Below are 19,858 nucleotides of genomic sequence, written 5' to 3'. Positions count from 1 at the left end.
AGCTTACGTAAAAGTGTGAGACTCGCGTAACAAACACACTTCGATTTATGATTCACGACTGCTCGTCTCCGCAGTTAAGCGAAACGAGGTGCAGCTCTGGACGGGATTTGTTATTGGTCATTTTGAAAATATTCCGAAGAAGCTAATTAGTAAGCGGAGTCGCATGGAGCGTGCGGAGGAGAATATTAGCGGCCGAGTTGACCGATACAGTTTAGGATTATTACGAAGTTATCGCCCGTTGGTCAAACGAGAACGAGGTCGGTTATAGGTGTGTTGCACGGACGCGCGCACACCTATGCAAAGCGCGTCGGGTCTTATCTGTGAAAAGAAAAAAAAAAAAAAAACAAACCGGTGAAAATAGATCAATTACCGAGTGAAAATATGTCGGCAGGAAGAAACGGCGATTATTTAATATAAATTGGCAAAGAATCATCGCGCGCAGGTAGCCAGGTGCATAACCTACGTAATTGTATAAAACTACTGGTAAGAATGCAGCAGGAAGCGAACCGAACGCGAGCCGCACCGACGCCTATAATCTATCTGGGTTAACCGTGGCTAATCGATAAATCATAATTTCTATATTTCTAGAAGAATTCCATTGCTAAACGGGAAATTACGACGACGCTTTCAAATGAATTGCCATTCCGCATGTACGTGTTGCACGTCAATTAGACTTGCACCGAAGCGGACCCCGTCCACGCCGCCGATAAAAAGCCCCTCGCTAGTTCACACCGTCGAAATCCTACCGCAATAATTTTATACCTGCAACGTTTGTTTTTTTTTCTTTTTTTTATTTCTTTAAATTTAAATCTAGAAATAGAGCATAGATAATGTTGTATTTCCGAGCAATGATCACACTGTGCATCTGACGAAAACAAATTAAATAAAGCGCGAACTGAAAGCGGAGAAAAAAATTAGCAAAAAATAAAAACAAAAACCGAAATGAAATATACAGCGAGCGCGATTTCCACGGCCGTTTGTCGGGCGCGGATTACGCTTACAGAGATCGTGTATGCGGATAGTCGTTGAGAGAGGCTGCGAGTAACGTATGGACGCAAGTTGCGCCTTCAAAATCGCGGTAGGTAGACGCGGAATCGATAAGGAGGTGGAGGTTCGGTACCGCGGATTGAGAACCTTCGTAATAGTACCTAGAGGCTACACTAATTTATATGACCGTAGCCTTGGTATCTACCGGATACGAAAGTACACGCAAAGTCGAGTTACCTCTCTTTGGTAGCTCCGCACTACGATGCACTCACTACACATTGCACACCGCGCACTCCTCTAACTATACGCGATGGCAAGTAATACGTAAACTATTATCGTAACTCCTACCCGATACTTTACTCATGCGTAGCTAATGGAAATGAAGTTGAAAACCTTTTTTGTCTCTCTCTCTCTCTCTTACTTTTTTCCTTCTTCTTCACTTCATTTTCATTTTTTTTTTTTCTTCATTCATTGCTATAATTACTATTATATATGTGTCTAATGTATGTGCACATTTTTTTTAATTCGATACCGTACCCCTGTTTACGAGTACGTGTACGTACTACGAGTTAACATATGAACGAATCGTGCGTGCGAGTGTTATACGCGTTATAAATATTTCACCGCATACCAGTTTTCTGCACGAGATATTTGCAAAATTTGCAAATCGTGCGACACGTGCTCCGCACGCCGCTAACTTAGAATGATAGAAAAAAAGGAGAAAAAAGTGAGAGAGAGAGAGAGAGAAAATTTTTTTTGATTGCCCAACACGAGGAGAACGTTCGTTAAAAGTTTTGAGGGAGTAAAAAACTCTAGGTGTAGTTCCCCGTTGTTTTTTTTTTTTTCTTTTGCCTACGTAAGTGTACACGAAAGTTGTAACGAACGATACCAGTATTACAGGTGTAAGTTTTGCAAATTGGATTCCAAAGCGCAATAAGCGATATATCGCTTAGGTTACGGCGATATACGCGACGAAATTATTAATGAGTCATATTCTACGAATGTAGAGTGGAGTTGTGGCTCCGGTGGTAGCGCATTCGTGTATAATACTACGTAGAGTACGACGGTGATTATGAATTTTAACGAGTCCCTGGTAACGTGATGAAAAATTGAACGTTCGAAGTTTTTCTTTTCATTTGATTTTCATTCCGACGTTGCGTAACGTGAGGATTTCAAATGTCACGGTCACGCGATTACACCATACCCTAATTTCGAAAGGATGATTTCATAGATTTTCCTACGCGATAATCTACCCTTCCTAAAATTATCACCGATCGGAACAAGGTTTTCATATTTTTGCAGCGCAACAGGTATAGCCTTGGCCCTCGTGACAGGAAATTGTCTCATCCGTACTTCCGGTACTTCCGTGAGTTGCCGGCCGTTTTCTATGTCTATAACGCGAATGATGATACGTTTTTGCCGTTATATTCGTTGAAAGCCGTAATGGCGGTGGTGGCATCAATTGCGACAATTAGCGTAACGACGGATGTGCACAAACCCGAATGAAAACCACATGCTACGCGGATCTCTGTATACGTACCGCGTTACACGTGCGCTCCAAACGAAATGAAACAACGACACGAGGGCGAACAATTGAATGAGAAAATCTGTAACGCGCGTCGGCGTCGTCGAATCGATATCGGTATTCGAATTCGCGATATCCGAGTCATGAGGCACACGACGCCTCCGTGATCCGCGAGTTACGGAGTCACGTAGACCCGCAGTCGTTGCAGGTTGCACCGGTGGGGTGGAGCAATAAAATAATCGAGGTGAGGTATGGGGTACATATAGATTCGCAAAGTGGAATGCGAAAGAAGCAAAAGATAAGCGCACTCCGTGTTTCATACTCTCGGGGGTATTACAGCGGAGAGAAGAGGACGGCGAATGTGTGAGAGAAATTGAGAAAAAAGAATAGAAAAAAGAAGAAAAAGAACAGGTAACACACGGTGAGAGAAGAAAGAAGAAAGAAAGAACGAGCTGTGCAATGGAAGTGGCATTGCAGTTGGGAATTGAGGATGCTCCACCCGGGGAGCTGCTCGTCCTGGAGTCGGACGCGCGCGGGATACAGAAATTTATACACACGACGGATGCCTGTAACTGTATGGGTGTTCACACGCGCTGCACTCGTGTACATCGCTGCGGTCCGAGAGAGAATAAGCTCTCGCTACCCGCTACCGTTCGACACGACTTTATCGCGAATAACAAACTGAAATGTACAAGGAAAATCGATCAAAGTACTCGCGGGGGAATCAAACAGTTTCCGATCTCCGATATTCACTTGTAGCTGGTATCATCGTACAGCTGTAGCGGAATCATCGTCGTCGTCGACTCCTTTCTCGCTGTACGCCCGCGAGAAAACAGAGAGAGAAAGACGGGACGCGGTAACCGCGACAGAAAACTTCGTCTATGGAAATATGGTGTACATAAGGTGAGCGTAGGCACATAAACTATACTGAAAATGATTGAAGCGTGGAGCAATTTAGGACTTGTTAAAATTCCGTAAACCAGTCGGTGCACGGGATAGTAGTAACAGGTATCCCGTATGGTTATATCACTCGTGGTTTTGCATTTTTATCGCTTCGGAGGATCAAACATCATTTTCACCGATTTCAAACTCATTTCAGCGACGAGAAAAGTTTTCGATCGAATCTTCTTTGCGGTACCGCGCCGATATACGATTTCTGAATCTTCCTCGCGCTCGAATTACAGCTAACCGATGCGTGTGACGGACGACTTACCGGAAAGCTCATCACACCGTATAACGTCGTTCGATAGGAATATCATTTTGGCTTACCTGAAACACAGAAAAAATAAAAACATATATAAATAAATTTATTTAATTTTCATCCTTACGAAAAAAGTCAACGTGTGATTTTCTACCGGCACAGTACTTGTGTAGTTAATTATCTCCGAGGTGCACAAAAGCATAAGGATCGTTTTAATGAGTATATAAGTGGATTCTAGATACACAGATAATGGGATAATTTATAGCATGCATGTAGTTTTGTTGTTAGGAATAAGTTTCTCGTAACACGTAGTTTTAATTTCGTAAGGAAACAAAAAAAGAAGTACCAATTTATATTCTTTGAGGAATAATTAGATAGATAAGATTATTCCGTAATGACTTTAACACATTTTTTAAATCGTCCGAAATAATTTCCATCCCATTTTCCCCCGAGTGAACCTGATTCCGAATTTCACGACGCCACGAACGAGGGTTACCGCATCGGTTGATATTAAATTCCGTACACGTGCCCACCGGTACACACGTGTTGCGGCTGAGAAATTCTCGAGGTAAAATAAATTGAAGGAAGAACGATTTCTTTCTAAAACTGCACCGCGATTTCCTGGTCTTGAAATATTGTTACACGTGTCAGGGAAAACCCCGGGAATATCTAGCATATAATTACCGATTCCCCGGGGAGAGTGACAGTGGGGTTGTATACCTGTAATAGGAAGACACAAATCATATTTCAAATAAATATACACCGCCGCCGTGTGTGCGAGAGGAAATAACCCGAGAAGAACGCCAGGTCAGAATCGTTAAAGATTTTTTATTTCCATTAACTTTTTCTTTTTTTTTCTTCAGCGCGAAAATTACCTGGATCTCAACGGTAGTGATGCACATTTTTGCGCATGTCTCACCGCGCCCGTTACTCGCGAGATGAAATGAAAAATTTTTCTTTGTTTTTTTTTTTTGTTTTCTTTCAAATCGACACAGATCCTGCACAGTTCACGCCACCGATGCTCAGGTCGAACTAACTCTCCCAGATTTCCGACACCGCTGCACGGGACGATCGGATACTGTAGATTTTTCTTCGTCCTGCGAGGTTTGGGAGGGATAAGGCCCGGCTCTGTCATTGGCCCTTCGGATACATCTTGGATTTTAGGGACCGGGGGTTCTCATCCCAGCGAAATAACGCCGTAGATCTTCGTCGTTCCGCTTAAATACGCCAGTCATTCGAAAATTGTCGTGAAAATTATTTTCGTTCAATGAATATTACGATCGTTGATTGAACATCGCTAGATGAAATTTGGCTGTTCCTAGCGTATCCTATCTCAAACACTCCCACAAAAAATCACCCTAAGGGACCGACATGAGCTCCGCTGCTTCGAGAGTCGTTGAAGGGTCTGTAGTCCCACCTGCGTATCGATGAACGAATACTACTAGCTACTACGGTCTTGTATTCCGTTCGAATTTCCACCAACTAGGTATATAACTTCTCTCCGGTCGGTCGTTTCGCTGCCTTGGAGGTAGAAATTTTGCTCGAAAACTGCCGCTGATCTACGGGAAAGAAAATTTGACACCTCTGCACAAATGTTGGCGTCTGCAAACAAGGTTGGAATGGGAGCAAAAAAAAAAACTAAAGAAAAAACTTTCTTTCCCAGGAGTTGTGCAGCACGTGTGCCTAACGCGAAGATTTGTTTCGAAAGAGATTTTTCCATCTCTATCTTTTGTCTAGAATTCGAAAATTGCCGTAACGAATCGCTGGTCAAACAGAAAACGAGCAGAGGTTTGAAACCGAGGAACCGGAGAAAGTAAAAAAAACAAAAAAATAGAAGTTTTTTTAGTTCGATTAGAAGCGACATAAAAACAGGTGAAGAAATTCAACGGCCGTTTTATAGCGTTGACAAGTAAGAGTGAGCAACGTTCTCGCGCCGTGAGATTATAAATACCATATCTGACCCCACGAATATATTGTGTGATAATAAATTTATTACACCCGCGGTATGATTCCTGCACACATATATACCGACGCTTTATTTTCTTATTTACTTATTTTCTCTTTTGAACAAAAAAATTTTTGTTCTCCCCATTTCGTCGCAAAGTGTAAAAACTAGAGAGACATAAAAAGTCACGTGTCCACGTACGTTAACGTAATATAATGGGCGCCTATATCCGTCGTCGTCAGATGACTCGGAATCGCGCCCTCATATTGCAGTCATAAAATGACCCTTAGTTTTGAAAACTGTCGAGAGGAAAAATGCCTTTGAAAAATTAAGGTGAAAAAAAGAACTCCGATGAAATAAAATAAATTCTCTACCCATGCGGTGCCCCGAGGCGGGAACGTTATTTTCAGGGGGATCGGGGCGTTCCTCGGATCAAATTTTTTCAACGGTTTTTTTTTTTTCAGTTTTTTTTTTTCTTATTTCCCCCAATGCGTGACGAATCAGAATATATATATATATATATGTGTAATGGGTCGTAAATTGAGAATCAAACTCTCAACACGCTATAAAATTTTATTTCTCAAAACATCCTAAAACTATTAAAATAAAAAGTTTAGAAATGAAGAAGAAAAAAAACAAATTGTGTTAAACACATGATTTGATGCTGCTGATGAAGTAATGCACAAATTGAGAAAAAACCTGCCGAACATTCGAATTCGCTTACAGGTATACGTTCGAATGCGAAAATAAATTTCATTCGACGAATATCCCCTTTGAATAGAAGCGATGATAAAAACTAGAGGAGAGAAAGAAAAAAAAAGAAAATGTAAAAATGGCGTCGCGACGCGTACGTGCGGGTGATCAGGTGCGTTGTCAAGAAAAATTCGAAGAGCGCGAGTGTGTGCGGGGCATCTGTGGCTCAAGCATCTTCCACTACCGAACGGGTGAACAAACAGGCCGCGCTTACTGTGACATCGTGGAGGGCTTATAAGCTGCGGTCTCCTAATACCCTTGATCGCCTTGAATCTCCTCGGTATTTCCAGAGCTTACAGACGCAGCGGTTATAAAGTAAGGAGAGACGGCGATATTCATCCCGTGAAATGCGTAACTAGTTGCATATCGTCGGCAATATTATACGCGCGGACGTATTTATATCGGGGTAATTTCTAATAAGTATGAGCACCGTACACGCGAATCGGACGGGATGAATATTTGAGAGAAAAAAAATTGATAAATAATTTTGATTTTCTTCAACGCGTTAACCCCGTCTCCCCGTCGCCTCTGCCATATTCTAATTATCTCTCTACTCTGAAAGTGTTCCGCACGCGTGTAAAATGTATACATATAACAGCTAAAGATAACGAATGAATGAACAGTTGCATGGTATGCTGAAAGCGTCTTTCTCAGCTCTGCGGCAGATTTCGCTTTTTCTTTTTTATTCTTTCTTCTTTTACTTCACGTTCTAACAGCTCAGAGTCTCGCTTCGTTATATTCTGAACCTTAATCACATATTTTACAGCTGCCTATGGAGGCGCGAATTGGATCGGGATACTCTTTAGTCCGTCAATGACTCCCTTCTATCCCGATAAAGAGAGGAGATTTATGAAAACGAAAAACTCGTTGATCCCCATCGCACGAATGCGCGTCACTTATCACAGCTGTAAAAAAATTTCATGGGGATTTATCGCCGTGCGGTGGAACCCCTTTCGAAACACTTTTCGATTTCGGTAATGGGTGTGAACATCTGTGCGCAGGAGTGAATCATTGAGGTAATGACCCGGTTGATCAGGCCTCGGTACATCAGAATGGCAAGAGTCCTCGAAGGGCATCGAGCTAGTCTCCGAGGATCGCAGGTTCTACCGAATGTGCAGAGAGCGCGCGGTATTAATGAATCGACGAGATGGCTCGGACGAGGTAATTGTGAGTGGTTGCAAATTGCGTTTCGCAATCTCGTAGGAAGGGAGGAAACGGGTTCAAGATCATATCCGACGAAGACGGTGGTAATCGCGCAACTTAATTACGTATCGAGGAACGTTAATGTTGCACTCGTAAAAAACAATGGGGATTCTAAGCATAAATGGTTTCTGAAAGCCGAACGACTTATGTCGCGTACACACGGCAATTATCTTATATCAGAGAAGTTTCTTCTTCAACCTGTTCGACTCGATTCAATTTCGATAAGACCGCCCTTCGTTCGTTGTTGTTTTCTTTTGTAATCTTTCCAAGCACTGCGCAGTGATATACAGAGCGCGTTATTTATGCGATTCGATATGACGCGACGCAGAATTTTAATTGTCCGGTTCGCTGAGCGCGCGATGACTCGACCGACCGTGTATCGTACTCGCATACGTGTGTGAAATAGAAAAAGTGATTTTGGTTCGAGGTCGTGGAGAAAATATATCTCCGTTCTTCCTCTTTTATCAATTGACAAATATTGTCCTAGCTGCATCCACAATTTCTCGCCTCTACTACCACCAATAACCATATAATCCCTTTCACTTATCTCGCTCCGGCTCACTCCTTGTTTCATCGACTTTTAATATCATCGGTCGGAGAATCGACGCGATAAGCCGAAGCCTGGGACGTTGTAACATCCCTTTTTTGATTTTTAATACTTTGTAAAGAGAGGAAAAAAAAGAACGCTTCGACGGGTTGTCGTTAAACTGAAAAAGCATAACGAAATACATAAAATTAATGGAAATCGAGACGAAATAAAAATGACCATCGCACGGGGTTATCCCCGTCAAACATTTTCGACCGAGCGAAGATTTGAATAAATCTTTCGATTTTCTCGAATATATCCACGACTCTAAATGGCTTGATTTTGAATACTAACTACACAGAGTGTTGAAAAAATATACCGCGTGTTCGCCGCTGGTCGTGTACTGTAATAAATTCTCTTTCCACATTCGAAATACTAAATCCCATGGAGTAACCTTGACCGTCTTCGCACGTCTCCGTGTAAAGTTAATAAAATCGTTGGCACGAAAGAAAACAGAAAAAAGAAAAAAAAAAACGATCGTCGGTGCCGCGAAGTCAAAATGTAAGGAATTCAAAGACGCCGGTTGCCACTGCGAGTTTGTTGATAAATATCCAGCTGTTTTTCTATGAGAAACTGACAAGTAGTAACGTTTGTTCATGATTCATGACCTTAAGGCTGAGAAAAATCCCAGCAGAAAAACCGTCGATGAACCCTGAATTGCCTCGTTTGACCCTTCGAGCATCGCTTTATACCGTACGAGCCATTCCATCCGACGAATCAATGGATTAATTTATCACTATCATAATCGGTACAACATGCGACCCACATCGGTAACGTCGAAGGGAAGGTTTTATCTCGGACATTGCACGACGGACAAAAAGTTGGGGGAAAAAAAAAAAGAGAAAAAGAGAAAAAGAAAAGGAAAGAAAAGGAGAAAAAAAAACCGCAGCACTCGCAGGGGCATTAGTAACCAAAGAGAGTAAAGAGGGAGTTTTTTTTTTATCCGTTTAACCGGTCGGTGCATCAGAAAGCATCGTTGCATATCCCATTGCATCAAATTGGATTGTAGAGTAAGAGGTTTTAGCCTCTTCAATAGAACCTCTGTGTTCCATTTTAATGGACATAAAGCAGACGACGGGAGGAGCACAACTTTACTCGCGTTCTAAACCCTGTGTGCCCCGTTGTATAATATACCGATAGCATATTGCCATAATTACTCCTTTCATTATTATTATTATTTTTCATAATTTCCTTTTACGAAAGATTTACTACCGGTAGAGTATACCGAGACACTTTACGAGGGTGATTAAATTTAATTTCGTGAGCCGGGAGAAGAAGAGAGTAGCCGCTGCTGCCGATGCTGCCGTTGTGCTCTATACTCGTTTGGATATAAAGCACAGAAACGCGATCTTTTAATACCCACCTGAGAATCGCGGCTAACCTCCTCACTCACAATTTCTCGATGAACCGTATCATAGCCGATGCTGCTGATGCCGGCAGAAAATACCCTACCAACCTAACCCCGTGCTCGGTGGTAACGCGGACTAGCGAGAATTTTCTACACACCGAGGATCTTTATATTTTCCCCCCGTACCGTACGTACGTACGTACGACGTAACTCTCGGACTCGGCAATAAGTCACAGCGATGGAAATTACAAACCCAACCAATTAGCTGCTGTCGATGCAAAGAGTCCACTATCATCATCTTTCAAGGCATACGAGAAATTATACTCGTTGGCCGCGCGCGCGCCAACTGCGGATATCGAATCCCCGCTGCACACCGCTTCCCATAAAGTGCTATCGGGTAAAATCTAACCGTGACAAAATGGAAAGAAAAAAAAAAAAAAAACGAGAAGAAGAAAGTTATTAACAGAGGCGTACGAAGCGGTGAATTCGCGAGGGTGAATATATACCGTTCCCTCACATCCATGTAGGTACGACGTGTAATACGTTGAGGATATTACGCGACCATGCCACGGGGTAGTTAGTCACAGGGATAAGAAAAGGGAAAAAAGAATAACGACAAAAAGGACGTTGACGATCGACGATTATTATCAACGTACTGTACGTATTGGCGATCGAAGCTGCAGAATACCGGCGACTGAAACGTTCGGGCGGAGATATCGTCATTCGATCGAGTCGTAAGATGAATGTAACGAGAGATAAGCGTGATCTCGGACGTGGAGAGGACCACGGTGCGCTTCGTGGTGCCAAAGGCTCGCGCACGCGGTATCGGGAAATCAAAAAAACAAAAAAAAAAAAACAAAAAGAAAAAGAAATCGGAAAACCTGAAAAAAGTCGAGAACGCGGGGTGAGGAAGGAAATTTATATACGGGTGAAGAAAAGGAGGAAGATCGATGGACGGAAGGAGAGTTCCGATGTACCTGTACTACTACCTTGTGGCACACGGTGTACCGGGCGTGTAACGACTGCACGGGGCTCACCGAGGATCGTGTCCCATCGGGCGAACCGGACCCAACCCAATCCGATCCGATCCAACGAAAGGTACGTACGTACGTACGAGCCGAGCGGAGCGGAGCTCGCCTCGTCTAGCCTAACCCGACAAGCGGAAGAAGGAGCGATATATAGCAATAGCTGGGCAGAGATAGCCTTATACCGGCCACCGATTCCAAGTCGCGGAGTCGTTGTCTGCCCAGCGGTTGCAGGTGCACGTGCAGCGGCAGCAACGGCATTGAATCGCGAGTTAAACTCCTGTCGATTTTACGTTTCCTGTAAACTGTACGTACACATCGATGTATATAGATATACCTATGATATAATAATATCGAATGTATATATGCTCGCGTCCGTGTGCGCCATCCGCGTATAATATGGCTGCGGATATAAGAACGGGGAATTTCTAGGTTCGCCGCAACTTCCATACCTGTTATAGTTTAATTAGCGTTTAATGCGATGCAAATGCGAGGTAAGTGCCAGGTGAACGTGTGAAGGGACATAAAACTGAGCCTTAACTTAACGGGAGGTTTCAAGGATTCCAACGGCGCAGCGTGAGCTTTATACCCATTATCTATAGGTATATATATAGGTATATGTATATCCGCGCGCTCACCTTATAGTATATACCGTATTGCTTATAGCAGCGACCATCCCTTCGACCCGCGTAGCGCATATACACGGAGACCACGCACGCCAAGGTGTTACATAACTTTAACTATTGGCAGGTCAAGCTTACGGGTAAGGATAAATTATGCAACGGATATCGCGTGGTGCTGGAATTCCATTGGAATACGCGATAATTCCGTTGTGGTGCGCGACGTTGTACGTCGCTGTGCCCGCGCACAGCTGAGATTGCCTCTGATTTTTTTCCAAGTCTTTCCACGATTTATCTGCCACGAAGGGTGAACACAGAGGAGAGAGAAACGTAGAAACGTTGGAGCGGCGCGCAGTTAGTAACGGGGATTATAAAATTTCGACCGAAGTTCAAGGGGCTCGGACGACTCGATCCCGAGAGTCAAATTAAGAGGGTAAAAAAAAAGAAGAAAAACTTTTACTTGGGTGGCCGGGAGAATCGAAGATACCGAAGCGAAAGCTAGGGGGTGTAGCGTTACCCTCGACCCCGCAGAGACTAAAAGGACGTTGGTATTCGAAGCTCCGGATTATGGTTTTCCTCGCCACGGAAGGGTGCAAACTTTTTTTTTTACGAAGCAGTTCACTCGTACGAAGGGAGGGTGAGAGCCGATGGAAAATCCCGATCGAAAGGTGTAAAGTTACTGAAAATCCTATCGGTTAAGCCGAAATGGCTTGCAGTCGGGGAATCCCGTGGCCCATAATTTTTCCTCCTAACATCTGTAATTCGAAACGTTTTGAGTATGTTTTTTTGCATTCCTCACCTTTTCCTTCGACCGTAAGTCTCGCGGCGAAGGTATACGGAGAGTCGAGAGATACCTCGAGAAGTTAGTTTGCGTATTATATATGAATTATTTGCCGATGGGTCATCGATCGGTATGAGATTGAGTGGGTTTTAAAATAAAGGTCAACGAGTTGAAGGCCTGATAGTAACTCGGATCGACTGGTCACGATGGTTTTCTCGTCGATGTTTGAGAATCGGAATTTCCTGTGTCGTCACGAGTTTGGATATTCGTTTAAATATTTTTCTTAACCGCGGCGTTCTCGCGTTCGTCGCGATTATAACACTACGCGTCGTTGTCGGGAGATTAGTCAAGTTCGAATTTGACGCCGCGGGTTTAAAATATTTCCAAGAACCGCTTATCTCCTCTATGCCCACACGCTATACACACACCGCGTACGAACGATGCTCGAGACGTATTTGTACCTCGGGATATGTTATAACAGTGAGATAATTGGGATATATAATTTTCGTGAACAACCTGGTAGACTAAACACGAGGTGCACTAGCTTACCGTTATCGTCACTCACGGCCCACCGCCGCGTGTAACGCGAGGCCCATTCGTGGAATTGAAATGTGCGGAGATATCATTTCCACATATCCATTAGGGTGGTCCTTAGTTCGGCTTTTCATGCTCCCAAATGTTTGATAAGAATTTTTTAACTTTGTTGGCTTTCCACACCTGAGCTATCCCCCAGAATTTTTACAAATTTTCATGAAATTGCGATTCCAACGTGAGGACCACCTTAATATCCATAACGAGACACCGATCTTGATGGGAAGATACAGGCGTATTGCGTGTGAGATTCAAAAAAAGGGAAAACCCCATGATAGCCACAAGCCACATTTGATTTCGTTCGTCGTTTAAATTTTTTTCCCTGTAAATCCGTTGAGTATATCGAGCCACGAATTTTTTTCATCGAAATATCTCAACGTTTTTTCTCCAAAAAGTGAAGTATTGCCGATAACTCGATTAATTTTATAGATAGATCAATCTGACTTGCGGATTCGGATTCCAGAGATCGATATGCATAAGAATAACATAGAAGCAATAATAGGTTCTCACATTGTTTTTTAAACTTGATAGAACTTATTCGACGCTTGAAAGGTCTCACGATTAATGCTTGGATTACCAATTAACGCTAAAAGTTGAAATTTTCGAGCTACGATTTATAAACAGAATCCATGACCACAAAAACACGTCTTCCAAATTTGAATTCCATCGCCGAATTGCGAACCTTCGTTCCCGAGATATAGTGAAAAACGTGACGGCACATTACGTAGCTCGAGATTTCATATTCCAGCGCGCCGTACTCAAGCGCTCTCTATCTCGTTCGTACTCCTACCGCCGCGCGGCGTAACGCCTCACGCCCTGTGCTCTCCCCACGCTTAGCTTTCTCGCACCGAAATCCAGATCTAAAAAACATTAGGCGAATGCACTCCGCGCGGACTATGGTGGCAAGCTCCGGCTCACCCAATCAAATCAAAAGTTAAGTCGCTTGCGGCGACGCCCTATTTTTTCACGTGCGTCGGACACCTTGACCGCCGGCACGTGCCAGAATTTAATCATAATTTATGTCTTTTTAATAGATGATGAGGTGTGAAATCACAGTCCATATTTGTTTTTTGCTCCCATTGTGAGCAGGTGTCAGACGAGCTGTCAACACCTGATAAAGATGTTGTTCGCACCTCGTAAATCACACCCCTTTGATCCACCTAATTGGCGGCATCCCTTTGCAGTGATTTTTCCGCGAATTTCTATGTAACCGTTTAAGGAAGTAAATATGTAAAAATTCATTACATACTTAAATGGTTCAGAGTACACTGGGGGAGATCAATTCTGTCGCGCTCTGCCATACCAAAGCATAGGCCTTTAGTTCAGAATCAGAGGCACCGAGTGTACAAGAAAAAAAAAAAAAAAAAAATCAAATAAATTTTTTCTCCGTGCTTTGCGTTACTATACATTATGAGAGAGTGACTAAATTTGTTTCTGAGATCAACCACCATGAGATTAGCCTGAAAACCCCTATAACAAAAGATGTTGATTTTTGGGTGAAAATAGAAGTATTTTGAAAATCGATCGTGTCGCGTTTCTTCATTGTATTCTGACCTCGGGAACACGAGTCCGTTAGTCAAATTGTGCTACGAATTTCTCCCCTCGAAATGTGTCAATTTTTCTGCTCCGGAAAGTGAAAAATTGTCCATAACTCGATCAATTCAACGAGGTTCGTCTCGTTTTATAACGTATTTCGAGTTTCGATCGGTCATCACCTTTTTCGACTAGGATACAGCTTACTTTCAACTCATGTCTCACGTTTATTCAAGAGCTTCTTTTCTTCACTTCGAACCACTCGAATCACATCAGTTGTGAAACCCTTGAGTTCGTGTTGGGAAGGTATCGCTGTACGCGCGTACACACGTATAGCCGGTGTATACATAGGTATACGCTCGTTCGTGCGTATATCCTTCCAAAGTCTCTCCACTGCACATACATCAGGTTCGTTTGGAGTAGAGTTTATTTATTTTTGAACGGCGTGAATTGATTGCCTGATTTCGCAACGCTCATAATATTTAAGTTATCTCCTTCTTCTTTAGCTCGTCTGGGCTTTTTTGTTTTTTTTCTCGTCGTCTCTTTTCTTTTTCTCTTACTAAAATAAAACGAAACTCATCTCACGTTCTTCTTTTATACAGAACCAAAAGCGACGACATACGGTGGTGGTGGAGAGTAACAAACCCCGCTTCACCGATTAACCGCATGTATATAGACTCAGCTCCGAGTGAGTCGAAGACTGGATAATGCCTTCGGATGGACTCGAAGTGAATTGAAAATAAATTCTCTCCACAAAGTTGTTAGTCGTATACATCCGCGTTCTGGAGGATCCTGCAGCGGCGCATCGGGAGGAGCGGAGCGTAGAGATGAGATGAGATGAGAAGAGTGCGGACGCGAGACGCGAGACTCTTTGAGAAGCGAGAATTCTCAGCCGCTGATTGCGCCGCAATTTATTTGCGCATAGCCGATAACGAGTCGAAGACTCTCCGATCGTTCGCGCGGAATGAGAGTCGGAGACGCGTCGCGTGGTAAAAAAAAAAAAAAAGGCAACTTTTATTACACGGTGACAATGTTGCCTCGATGATCATTTCCAAAACAAAAAAAAAAAGAATCAAATAAAAAGAAAAGCACATTCACACGTATACGTGTATTTTCAAAGATCTTCTCATCTTTATTATAATACGGAGGCAGTTTCCGTCCCGTCGCCTATCGGTTTCTTACCTATATCACACATATACGACGTATATACCTCCGTCTTCGTCGGGCAGAATCGGTTCGGTTCAAATGTGTGCATCGTATAAATTTATAAGCATGTGGAAACGAGGTGGGGTACTGCAAGCAGACCGCACATTCCACCCAAGAGGTGACCGCCTCGGATCTCCCGGCTTTAACACACGCACTGATCTCATTTATACTTATAGGTATACGCCGGTATGCCTACCCATATTATACCTAAGTTTGTGTTGCGGAGGTACGTAAACGTGTGTAAAACTTACCTAGGCGTATACCCACTTCGTTCTCGTACCGAACAGCGGTAGAAACGGGAAAGTTGCGACGTTGTGTGCAGCTGAGATTCGAGCCGTATGACCCGATAATGGAATGATATAAAGCAGAGGCTGAACGAGCCGCGTTATTTTCATTCGCTTGTTACACATTTTTTTTCGTTATTTTTTGTTCCACAAAGGGGCGGTTGGATCGGGTGTCGCGCGCTGCTGATTAGAGCGAATCGCTGACGCTCGCGTTCGACGGATAAACGGGAAAGAAACGCGCGGCTACGACCGGCTGGAATTATTTCTAAAATAATTTGCCTCGCAGATGTCACAATAATTCGTGACCCGTCGACGATTTGCAATCCGCGACCGCTGGATCGAAAACCAACGGATTATCGAACGGAACGAAACGCGCGCGGGGGTCGTTGCGGAATCTGGAGTAAGAAAAGTAACTTACGTACGTATGATCGGCGAAGGTGTGTTGGGTAGTAAGAGTGAGAAGTTCGTGAAAAGTAATTATGCAAAGGGGGTTCTGACCTCGCGCGTTCTTCCAATTGTCAAGTTCTTCGAACGGTCGAATGAAATTGTAACGGTTGCAATTATACGAGGAAAACTGCTCGGTACACTCCTTTGTATAATTTCATTGTAACCGATTCCCCCCCTCGCTCTGTATAAGAGAACTGCGCAATGCAATGCGCTTTTATTGTATACATAATATCGCCGTACATACCCCTATGTGCTCATAAATATAATTGCGAGTATAGTATTATATAGCGCGGTACTGTTGTTCGTGCCTCCGTATACCTGTACCGCTAGGATGATTGAAAAAAAAAAACGATTCCTTTTAACCGAAACCAAACTGAAAAGTTTCGTTCGGACGCTAGGATATGTCTGGCCCTTAATTTTCGATTTTCCATAAGAATAACGCAGGAAACATTATTACTTTTCCTTCTGATCTTAATAATTACCGAAGAAATCGTCGTTTTGTAAAGTCATTGCAATATTTTTGCAGAGAAATTGAACGCTCTACAAAAAAAGGTCGACGGTCATTTCTCGATTGGTCAACACGGTCGAAAGTTATCGAAGGTCAAAGTCAAATTCATCCCATTTCGCCTGTTTTCTCCAGAAAACTTATAGATTGTTTTCAATTCAAAGAGCTCGAAACGGGGTTTAATGTCAAGGGGTTGAATGTATACGTGTTTCTTTGCCGCAGCTGAAGCAACGCAGTGAATGCAGCAGCGAACGACGAATAGAATGCGTAGGAGGAATAAGATACAAACGACGGAACCTCGCCCGCATTCTAGCCTACATCTAGGTATATATACCGGTCCTAGTTACACGGGGCCGTGTATAGGAGTAATAAATTTGCCCTGAATTTTTCGTAGTTTCATGTTCAGGTTTTTCGTCGAAAGAATTTGCACACGTGCGCGGTGCACCGCGCGCGAGCATTACAGCGGAACAATGCGATGTAGATAGATCGTATGAGAGGGGCTGTTTTAAAAAGTTCGAAAATTTTGTCGTATCGACAGCGTCGCCTCGTTTATCCATTATCCATTTCATGTACGAAACGGACTCGCCGGATGCGGTCGTGTTGGTCTTTTGTCCGCAACGGAAATTGAAATACACGCGTCATATTATTATATCTGCGCCCGCCATTTTCTGTTTGAAAGAAAACAAAAATAAAATAAAATAAAATAAAACAATCCGTAATGTCTAGCGCAGTTAGCGACTTCCGCGCCAATAATTAGTCAGCCTTCACTTTCGATTTCTCTTTCGGGATTCGCACCGCGCCGAGTGTTCTACCGGCCGTTCTCAGCGACTGTAGAAACTCTACGATTTCCGGTCAATCGCGCGCGAGTCGCACACATTTTGTGAGTAAAGCTCCGCGAGGCGCTGACGTGTTTATCATATTTCCGGTCACCGGTGGAACCTGTTCTTCCATCGCATCTCCCTCTCCTCGAATCGTCTCCCATTTTATCGCTCTTCGGAGTCTCGTGTGCTCGCAGCGGCCGCGTTCTCGGGAAAATTGACGACGAGATTCCGGTAAAAATGTGAAAATATACGACGAAAACGTAAGCCTATCAGAGAGAGTCGGAGGCAGGTACGCGAGCCACCGGTGTGCTTTTACTCGAGAGTAAAGAGCTTCCGCACCTCCGGTCCCCGTCGTTCTTCACGCTGATCTCGATGTTTTCATTCCGAAGTTAATGAGCCCGTAATTGTAGCCCGCGCTGAACGACGCGACGCTGACGCCATACCGCGCTCGTCGTCTCCGGACCCAGTTATAGGAATCCAGAAATGCCGTCGCTCGCTGCGCCGTAGCGTGGCACTAGACAATCATCCCATTAGGCAACGATTCCGCCATAAAATACACCGATGACCTTCCAAGGCCTACGGCTTTCTTGGAGGCACTCCTTAATCCCGTCGAACCTCACCAACAGATGCAGTTACAAGGCTGGATTCTCCATATTTTTTAAGTTTCTTCGAATTCTTTTTTTTTAATCTTTTTTTTCCATCCGCTCGTTCCTTTTCACTTCTTTTTTTTTTTTTTGATACTTTTTCCTCGAATGTTACTACCGGCCGCTCCTAGCCAAACGACGCACGACTATCGTTCGATGACCAGCTGTTAAATAAATGTTGTTATTAACGTAACGGTTGCTCGGTAAAACGGAGCGCATATTATTCACCTCTCAAACTTTCAGTACATTAAATTCGCTCAAAGAGAACACACCTGGACGACCTAGAGTTACATATAGGTATAAAAATCACCGCGGAACTACATCAGTATCTCGTCTTGTAATGCGAATTCAACAGGTTGTTTATGTGCCTTAATAAAATTACTAGAGACAACGAAACGGACACACACCTACCCGACATTCCGTCGACCGGATTTTGATCCATCGAATTTCATTCAATAACAGTTATTCAAAATCGCCGAAACGTATATTGTTCTCTTTTCAGCGATGACAGTGATCATCGATCTTTTTTCCTTCTCTTTTTTTTTTTCTATTCGGTTAAATTACCATGAAATTATGGCGGACGGGCGAAGATCGCACGTGGTCGAAAAAATATCGTTCCGTGTACCAGATCACGGGCGAAAGATAATGGAATTATTGAAATTTATTCCGGTGTAATTACAAGCCACCCGCATAGATAAATCTAGCCGATCATAAGTCCCCCGGGGTAACCTCACCAGGTGTGGAATTTTAAGCCCGTCGTTCAGTGACATTTCGCTGACTGGGATTTGGTGGTTCGTATCACAAGACGAGTATACGGCGTAGGAAAGTATAATACGCGTATACGTATAGTCTAGTGTACAGGTATAATATGGTATGCCTCTATATACGCGTGATCGTGATGTAGGAGATGTAAAAGAAAAAAAAAAAAAAAAACAGAGAGAAAGAAGCACGAGGAATTAAAATCAAGAGAGCAAAGAAGCGGAGAACAGTAACTTCAAATAAATTTCAAATGTTCACCTTTTATTCGGAGGCCATAAAAGAAGAGCGTGAAATTGGGATACCATATAATCCACCTCCCCGAGGAAGACACGATAAGTGTCGTACGCACGGGACATATGAATATTAATACACATACGTATCGTGTACGTACGTACGTAGATGTAACGCTCTATGATGGACATCCAGGTGTGAAAGGTATTGACTGTAATAAAATTCAACACGTGACATCCGTGCCCAGATTAACGCCGTCCCGTTCCCGTTCTCGTTCTCGTTCTCGGTCTCCTTCCCCGTTCCAGGTCTTGTCGAGTCAAAAATCATTTAAATAAAATTTCGTCCGATATAATCAGACACACTAACCCATATCGTCCTCACGGATCGTCGACACGATCGGTTCTATGTCGATTACGGACGATGGTGTACGATCCGTAATCCCGATGGTGGACAGAAACGTGTCCGTGAAAATACACGTCATCGTGACGCCTCGAGGTTGTTGCGCGTAGGGGCGGATCTCGACCTGGACCTTTGGTGGTTCTCTCCTCGCTCGCGTTCCCGTTTTATTCGACATCGCGGCTCCGTACATCCCATATTGTCGTAACGTTGCCTGAATTATTTATCGAAGATGTCACCTGAGACGCGTCGACGAAACGGCATTAACAAAGGTCGTCATATTCAGTCTCACGACTGACCCAGATGTCTATAATATCGAGGCTACAAACGCAACCTTTACAAACGGGTAGGTAGGTTTCCGAGGTACGGGACGGTCGGCGAGCTTCGGATCTTCGTGTGCTTATTTAAAAAACTTCAAATTTCGCTCGGCGAAAAGCCAAGGGAATGAAATTATTTTCGACTCTTCC

The 19,858-nt window shown here is 43.5% G+C and overlaps 1 protein-coding gene across 6 annotated transcripts in view; it reads right to left on the bottom strand.

Moving 5' to 3' along the window:
- The window catches only part of LOC105684468 (rho GTPase-activating protein 20-like), a 143,693-nt gene that overhangs the window by 28,186 nt on the left and 95,649 nt on the right, over positions 1-19,858 (bottom strand). Inside the window, exon 1 of one of the 6 annotated variants that reach the window (XM_048654052.1) lies at positions 1,225-1,309. The exons of the other annotated variants lie outside the window; for them this stretch is intronic. The gene's annotated coding sequence lies outside the window, so the exon portion shown is untranslated. Of the gene's footprint in view, positions 1-1,224; positions 1,310-19,858 lie in introns of those variants that run through there. 6 annotated transcript variants of the gene reach the window in all.

Source organism: Athalia rosae, chromosome 4, assembly GCF_917208135.1.
Source record: "Athalia rosae chromosome 4, iyAthRosa1.1, whole genome shotgun sequence".
NCBI classification, from domain to species: domain Eukaryota; kingdom Metazoa; phylum Arthropoda; class Insecta; order Hymenoptera; family Athaliidae; genus Athalia; species Athalia rosae.
The sequence above is the reverse complement of the archived record's forward strand: the minus strand, read 5'-3'. Positions and strand labels throughout refer to the sequence as shown.